Below are 9,139 nucleotides of genomic sequence, written 5' to 3'. Positions count from 1 at the left end.
CTCGGGGTTTGGAGGTCCGGCCGCAGTTCTTGCAGGCTCAGCTCACCTACCGCATCGATGGCTTCGGTTCACAGCTGGCCAGGTGGCATGGCCTGTACATACAGCCATGTGACACCTCGGCCTTGGGATTCTCGGTCTTCCCGCCTCTTCTTCCCGCTTCATCTGAACGGTCACGATCTCACTGGGCGAACGAAGGGTGGAGATGAACCTATGGGTTTCAAGCCACTACTTAACCTCCTTGGATTAATCTCAGGGTTCATTTGTTTGCTTTGCGCTGTCGGTTCAGTCTCTATGCCGAGATGTTGGTTCGATCTGCCCCGACTCATGACTCTCACCTGCAACCTCTCCAAAGGCCGTAAAGATCCAGCTCCGGATTTTCTCAGGTATCTTCCACTCTGCGTTTACTGGATAACATTCCCAGCTCCGGATTTCTCAGGTATATTACGCTCTGCGTTTGCTGGATACTTTTTTATTTATTTCACAGTAGGATTGTGGTTGATTAAGGTATGTCTTTTGCTGTTGGCGGACACAGGTGGCTCGTTTAACCCGTTGATGGTGACAAAGTGATGGTCTCGACCGCCCAGCCTGCTCGACGGATACAGGTCGGTTCTTCCATGATGTTTTGCTTGTTTCTTTGATGAGACTCAGAACCTATCGTTTCTGAGACGTTACCATGATGTTTGCTACAGACCGCCGAGGGTTTGCCGGTTCTGAGCTTGGTTTCGCTGAGGTATTCTCCGAAGAGAACCCTCATGGTTGCCTTATGGTTTATTGATTAGTTGCCTCAGAAGTTCGGCTGAAAGATACTGTTCTAGGCGGAACCCCTGTATTGTTTTCCTTTGTTTTTCTTTTCATGAACGCATGTGGTTTTTATTCTGCCTTGCGGCATACCCGGACTTGGGTCTGTTAATACTGTCTCTATTTTCGCTGAATATGCACTTGTTTCCTCTTCAGAGGTATACTGCTGTATTGTTTTGATTAACGACATAAGCAGGAACTTATTACACTGTCCAAGCTTTCGGACGACATCCGCCTTTCATTTTGGTTTATATATATATGGCTTCTCGATGATATTTGTCTAGTACATGTCTGTCTGCTTATGGGATTTGAAAATCGTTATCATTCTTCTTGCTCTGTATACATATACGCTGTATATCACAGCGCCGCTAGAGCTCGGGATTTTCGGTTAATACATATATGTTTTGCTTTCATATAACTGGTTCTGATCTATGCATGCGGTTCTAGATCTTTTAGTTTTTGCCATTAAGGCTTTCAAATATATATGAACATACTTCCATTCTGTTTTCCTTATGTTGTGAATATCAGAATACACAGAAGTCTAAGGGTTTATACTGAAGTATGAGGGTTTGTTTCGACTTCATCGTTCCTCATTGAACTAACTTCGCTGTTTTTGTTGAAATGCTGTGGTTAAAATAGCACTATTTATGTTCAGAGACAGAGTCCCACACGCTGTAGGATGTAATCTCTGTTGACTATGTGGTTATTTCGTATTTCAACTACCGCATATATATATATTTCAGGGCATATTCTTCTCGGTTCTGTCTCAACAGTTTTCTGTTCTGTCCCAACAGTTATAGTCCGGCTACAGCCGTGACCTCTTTTCAAGCTCTGGGGTTTCCAGGCTCGTATGTATTAGCACGTGATATGTAATAATAATTTATGTACCAGTTGTTTCAATATATGTGTTCTGATACGGTTTTCCTGAATATATAATACCTCTGTTGTTCAGCCTGTTTCGTGCCATACTCTGCACATTTAATAATTAACCTAGGCATTTAATAAACTAACTCTGGCATCTCATAACCTAACTCAGGCATTTAATAAACTAACCCTCTGTATTCCTTTAAGAATCGTCAGTTAGTTTTAGACCAGGTCTATCAGCGGATAGCCTATTCCTTTGATTAACACCACACTTATACGGTTCTAAGTACATTGCAACAGTTATAAGCAACTATAAACATTTCTTGTTTAACTACTGTGGTCATTTGTAAGTCTCCCTTTTAAGGCAAAAAGGGTCTGAGATTAGAAACCGTACCTGATTCACCAGAGTCACAATTAGATACTCAAGCAAGTCACCTGTGCTTCGAGTCTGCTCGTCCTCCCAGCCATGAGATCCATCTTTCTGACGGAATTCTCTCCCCCGAGCTATCTTGCAGGCCTCAAGCCCTCAACAAGATCTGAGCACCTAGTGCCTGGTTATCTGGTCCCTACCAGACTTAACCAATTTCCTCAGTATATGTTTTTCTTTCTTTTTCCTTTCTGGAAAAGAATCACTTCTGTCTGTCCCAACAGCACAGAACTTCCTCCCTACACCCAGGACTTTTCCTGTTTGGGAGGGCAGTTCCAATCAGTTATTACAACTGATTTCCTTTCTTTGAAATCCACCTCCCAGAGGCTGCCAACATTTCAAGAAAATATTTCATTTATTCAATAATGTAGTTTATCACAGTTTTGTTTCTTTTACACATAAACAACAACTACTACTATATTGTCTTTTTACCATAGTAAAATTCACATTTACATCTACCGGGGTCATTACAAGAAGCAAGTGTAGAATTATTGCAATTCTTCCTACTTGGTTTGTTTGAGTCTGGATTAAATAATTCTTTTAACAAATGGGTCCTCTTGCTTTGAGCATTGACAGTGACGTGCAAATTCCTAACAGAGTGCCAGATTATGGAAATTGACGTGCAGCGTCATATCCATGTGGCAACAAGCGTTACCTTTAGGGTTTCCCTGGTGGATCATTTCGATATTACCAAGCTAGTGCAAGCAATTGCACCAACTATAATGATAACGGTGATAGAGCTAGTAATGACTCTCGTTAGGGCACTAGTGGTAGAGTTGGTGGTATGGGAGAATGAGATAGCATGGTTATGATGCTAGACATGATAGATATGGGAAAAGTCGAGCATAATGTGGATAAGGTATTGTTCTAGAATAGTTTGGTCACATATATGCTCACAATGTCCACAATGGTATACCCAACAAGAGGAGCATTCATATATCTATGTGAAAATTAACAAAAGTGAGTGATGACACCTTGGAAGAATCATTGGAATGGAAGAGCCATGACAACCAACTGGATGGATCTCAAAGTGGATGAGACATTAGCGGATAATGAGTTATTTGAGGTACAATCTAAGGAAGGTGCTTACTAATGGAACAGACATTGGTTCAGATCTGATGATCATGGTGCCAAAGTGTGTGTGCTTTTGAGGTAGGCAAGTTGTGAGATTGGCCATAGTGTGCAAGTTCACATGACAAATTTCAATATGAGGATTGGTCTATATGTCAACGACTAGGACATTAGTTGTGGTGGTGGATCCATCGAGGATTCCATTAATGGTTCTTCATGGTAAACGAGTTATAAATGGTACTATGGGGCATAAGATGGTCATGAAAGTCTATTGCAATATGCAAATGAGGATGAGGAAGCAAAACTGGTTGGAGAGGAGAAAAATGGGCAATAGGAAGGAAAAGAGAGAAACAATTAAAATAAATTATAATGAAGTCAAAATATTTTCATGTAAATAGGCATATTATTATAAGACTTAGTAAAGCATGCATACCCCTGAAAAAATTGTCGGTAAAGTTTTATGTTAGACCTAGGTGGGAGGGAGATTGTTAGGTTAATAGATGCTCCTGGTACAACCTTTGAGGGGGTGGGCGCTAAGTGAGCGGGGTTGAATCACTTGCAGGTTTGGCTTGATTTAGTCAAGGATACCCCTAGTCAAGGTTTAGGGGGGAATGTTGGGTAAACTTGAATTAGAGATAGAGTCAAAGTTGACTAGGTTAAAATAGTGGTTTTGGGCCAATGGTTTTTTGGTTTCCCACGGATATTTTCCTGTGGAATTCATGTGATGGAGCCTTTAAAAGGCTAGGAATACTTCATTGTAAGGTAGGTCAAGGATGTGAGTAGTGAAGTCCCATTAGGTTGGGTTTGCTTAGGGTTTTCACCAAGGGATCTAATGAAATTTCATTAGGTTGGGATTTTCCCCGAAGTTGAGGTTTTCCCGGGGTAAATATTGTGTTTAATGTTTTATGTGTTGCTGACTTATGCTCCTCTCAATAATTTTTATTGTCTCTACAATAAAGTTTAACACCTTGTACCTTACCCTTTTTGGAAGATAAATTGATAAGTTAAAATAGTATTTGGAGGAAGAAGGTTGTGTTGGCCTAACTCTCACTACTACATTCATGAGTCTTCTTTTTTATGGTGATGATACTGTTTTTTGGTAAGGAGTCCTTTTGATCTTGGAAAGAAACTAAAAATCTTCCAAGGGTTTTTTACCAAGATGGGTATCACTATTAATAATGGAAAAATGAAATTCATGATAGTTAAATAATAAAAAAATCGCATACTATACTTTTGTATATGACAACAAAACCTTGGAATGAAATTCATGATAATAAAATCTAAAAATATCGCATAGACAAGAACTTGGAGGAAGTCCCTTAATACAAATATCTTGGAATTGATACCTATAACTAATCCAATTGGATGTTTCTTAATCACTACAGTAAATAATTGTTTTCTATTTCTAGTGGTTTACAAGCTCGTGGTTTTAGTAAACCACAGTATCCACCCATGATATTTGAAAGGTGGAAAAGAAAAAAGTAAAAATGTATTCGTACAATTAGCTTTTACCATATAAAATCATTCGTTATTTTTTACCATAGTGATTTATGGTATTCACCCGTGGTTTTTTGTAAACCATGGTATTTGAAATATAACAAAAATGGGTGACTCCCCAAGAAAATCCACCCATAAATAATATAAATATGGGCCTTCACCATTTTAAAATACATCAAGTTTCTCATGATTTAGCCTTATGACACTTTTAACATTTAATATAAATAATTAAGCTATTTTCATATTATTTTTTCCTCTACATTATTTATTTTATGCACTTGTGATGTTTCCCATTGTTATTATTTAGCCTCATTCATCAGATAATTTAGATCAATGTATCAGATAAATCTTCTTCTTGACATTTCCCAACACATGTCCCCAAAGAGGTCTGGATATAGAGAGTTGAATCTCAAGCTAATTTCACTAGAGGAAAACCACTCTCACCAACCCAAGCAATCTCCTATGACAAATGAAAAGAGATATGACAGATCAGGAGATCCTATCGAGTTGTTTCTCAAGGAATCACTCACATGATAGAGGAATGCGATGATGGACAATTTCGCCAAGATCCTTTGAAAACTGCCAACATAGATAAACACATTTGAGATTTGTTACACCCTTCAAGGTACAGGTTAACTTTGATATATCCTTATTTAAAGGAAAAATAGATGAATATTCTTTGGATAAATGGTTAAATTTTTTATATGGATTTACTCTATCCAAAAAAATTCCAATGATGAGAAGATCACCTTCGCGCTCCTGAACTCCCTTCCCAATGTCAAAGATTGGTTGGAAGGTTATTGGGAGAGACACAACAAAGATGAGTTTAGGATATTCAATTCACACCCCACCTGGATCACTTTTGTTGATGCCCTCAAGGAATAATTCTACCGTATGGGAACTATGATGACCAATTCATGAGATGTACAACTTTGTGATAAGAGAGAATAGATAGTGCTAGAGTACACCAATATTTTCCATACTATTGCACTCAAATTTGGGTATTAAAACTCTAAGAAGCATCTAGTTTTGAAGTATTGTAGTGACTTACATAGGTACATCTAAATGGATATGGATTCTTGGACACATCCTCACTAGGATTCACTTATCAATATGATGTCAAACTAGAGCAGAAATTGAAGCAAAGGAATAAGTGAGAGTTTGGGTCTACAAATCCACTCTAATATAAGCTTGGAAAAGGTTGGCCTAACTCATATAACAAGGGACAAAGAAAGGAGAACCAACCTCAAGACATATAGCATAAGTCATAGGAAAAGAAGCATAATGGGAAGTCGAAGAAAGACACTGGAAAGTGGTGGGAGTTTCACAAAATCCTTTGCAACAACACTTATGAATGCCAATTGAAATTATCATTATTGGTTGAGATTAAAGAGAGAAAAATAAATTGTGGCTCAAATTTTGATTCAGAACATGACAAAGGAAAGTTGATAATTGATTAAAATTCTAGTTCTACCATTTCAACTACGAATATCCATCCAAAAGAGTCAGAGGATCTTGAGCAGGGGGAGCACCTCTTCCATTCACATATGTGGGTGAAGGGGACTCAACTACATTTCAGTACTATAGTGGGAGCTAGAATAACCTGATCTCAACCAAGGCCATCAAGATATTGAAGTTTTCAATAATGCGACACCCCTAACCATACACCATTGGTTGGTTTCCACGCATGATACATCTATGTCAACCATAAATGTTTTATATCATACGACATCAAGCCTTCAACGATGAGGTACTCTGTGATGTTTCCCCACTCAAAGTTTGTGATTTTATTTTAGGGTATCCTTATATGTGGACATGTTATGTTGTGTATGAGTCTCTACCCTATAGTGTCATTATTACTATATGGGATCAAATATATAGGATACTAGAGGTAGTTATAACTACTTGAAATTCATTAATTTTAGAAAAACAGTGCCAAAAATTAGTCTCTTATACTTATGAATTTTTCCTCTTCATGGTTCAACCAAAAGGAGAACAAAAGGTCACATCAACCACCAAATATTTAACACAATCTCTCTCTACATATTATAAGCAGGTGGACAAGCTTGTAGAAGTGTACAAAGGCATATTCACATCACTTAAAAGGGTGTCTCTAAACTTCCAAGTCAAACATCCACATTCATGGAATGACATCCTTCTAAATGCTTACCATGGATATAAAATATCACTCCACAACTCTATTGACCATAACTATTTTCATACATGTTCCAGTTTCTAGCTAGAATCACTCATCGATGTCATTCTTTTGACTACATAGTCACCAATAGGGTCTTCCCATGCTCAGGCCGAAGCATATGAAGAAACTAAAATTGTTGAATGGATCCAACACCTACAACAACAAGTTCATAATATCTTACAGAAATTCAGGGCCAAGTACAAGTAGCAACATGACAAATATCAGGTTCCACATAACTTTCAGGTGTGTGATAAGCCTTTTGGTTTCATTTACATAAAGAACACCTCACAAGCCCTCATAGGAAGCTCAAACTACTCTACTTCGAACCTTACACAATCACAAAGGTTGCGGGTGGAAATTATTTTGAATTGATTATTTCCCCTTTCCTTAGATTACACCTAGTGTTTAATGTCGAGTTGTTTCAACCATATTTTCCACCCTTGTTAGACACTTCAAATATAGTCGAGAAATTGACCCCCATAGAACTCGATCTTTACTGTATTAAATATGCTAAAAATGATCAAATTATGGACACCAAGATGAGGGATACCCACCATCAAAACATAGAACTCTATTGAGTTTTCAAGTAGGGCATCTTCTTCACCAAGGCAAATGGCTTGCCAAGAGCCAAATTCAATAGAAATTTCCTTATATGATGATGGAACTTGATAGAATGGAGACCATAATTGCTTCGTGGGGCAAGAATTGATCCAAGAGCATGTCATTGAATTAACATGGTCAAAAATTGTTTTATATTGTTGGTGGTTTACATACCCATGGTTTTAGTAAACCATTTTATTCATCCATGGTATTTGAAAGGTGCAAGATTTTTTTTTTTTTTTAAATCATACAATTAGCTTTTACCATATATAAGCATTCATTGGTTTCCACCATAGTCATTAATGGTATTCACCCGTGGTATTTGAAATATAAAAAAAGCCCATGACTATCGGTGAAAAGGCACCTGTAAATAATATAAATACAAACCTTCACCACTATAAAAGCCTTGAATTTTCTCATGATATAGTCTTAGGACACTTTCTTTATTGGGAACGGGTCTGCTGGGGTCAATTTTGGGGTTAAAAGCCCAAGTTGTGGGGCAGAAAGCTTGAATTTTGTATCAGGGAATGTAAAGTCTTTGCATTTTGTAGTCGTAGAGCGCGAAGATATCAAGTGTCAAAAAGGGTTTGCACACTTAGTTTAGATAGGTTGTGTTGGCTTAATGAGATCCGCCCTTGGTCCACGGACCATGGGATTGTATAAAAAGGAGGTCTTAGAGGAGTCTAATATAGTTCAGTTCATAATGGGAAGTCATATTTCGGTTGATAGTTGGAGTCATTGATGAGTATGTCAAGAGCTAAGAGCGAGAGTCTTAGCGTAGGAAAGAGGCTATGCAGCTAAGTGCACGGACCCTTGCAGCTTTGTGCACAAGGCAGTTAGAGTCTATACTGGAAATCTGAATCATCAATAAAGAGAAGTATTCTAAAATTACTGTGTATTTTACTTCCGTCAATTCCATGTGATTATGTTATGTTAAGCACTAGGTTTATGTTTTATTGTTGATTTGATGCACGAATATATATGTTTTCCTTTGTTATATGAACGCAACTAGAGATATATGTTTACACGAAGATAATCTTAATTGCATGGTAAAATTGGTGAACACTTAAGACAATTCAGGAAACTATATAGAAAAGTAGTTATAGAGGTGCGTAAGTGCCTAAATTGCTTGTTAGGGTTACGCGAAGGATGATTGCAGACCTTCGTGGAAGTTTTGAAAGACTAATAAAGAAGTACTTCAATAAGCCCTAAAGGCTTATCAATCTGCGTGAAGATAGAGTTAAAGTGTAAAACTGGCATCACAACCATCTCAGGGTGCGGAAACTTGGTTCCTGCATCCCCCCATACTGCTTTGGGTGAGACTTCAGTCCATGCTCCACGGGCTGATGCCGAAAGGGCCAATAGTGTAGGGATTCACTTGGCTGACTAACATTGAACCTGGCTCAGGGCCCATCAAGACACCAAATGGTTTTGTTGCCAAGACCGGGATCTGCATAATGAGATGTGTGACGTCGTATCATTGGAATACAACTAAGAAGGAGATTGAAGACTGGTTGGATAGAAAGATCCACGAATTCGCGGCGCAAGAAAAAAGAAATCCACGATTGACAAAAGAATGGTGGTTGGACAGATATCTATACAGATAGATACATGAAATATTCTTATGTTCCTTCCCGATTGAATTATACGAGTGGATCGCGAAGTTGGCAAATGGCGAAGGGAGG

The 9,139-nt window shown here is 38.2% G+C and overlaps 1 long non-coding RNA gene across 1 annotated transcript; it reads left to right on the top strand.

Annotated features, from left to right (window-relative positions):
• The first annotated feature begins 277 nt into the window (after positions 1–277).
• LOC149248348 (uncharacterized) lies at positions 278–826 on the top strand. Its single transcript, XR_016265721.1, has 3 exons — positions 278–436; positions 533–602; positions 690–826. It is a non-coding gene; the product is annotated as an uncharacterized LOC149248348 (long non-coding RNA).
• The last annotated feature ends 8,313 nt before the right edge of the window (positions 827–9,139 follow it).

This window comes from Pinus tabuliformis, chromosome 7 (genome assembly GCF_031772625.1).
Source record: "Pinus tabuliformis cultivar Carrire ecotype Pingquan chromosome 7, CPIR1, whole genome shotgun sequence".
NCBI lineage: Eukaryota > Viridiplantae > Streptophyta > Pinopsida > Pinales > Pinaceae > Pinus > Pinus tabuliformis.
This window is presented reverse-complemented; position numbering and strand designations above follow the sequence as displayed.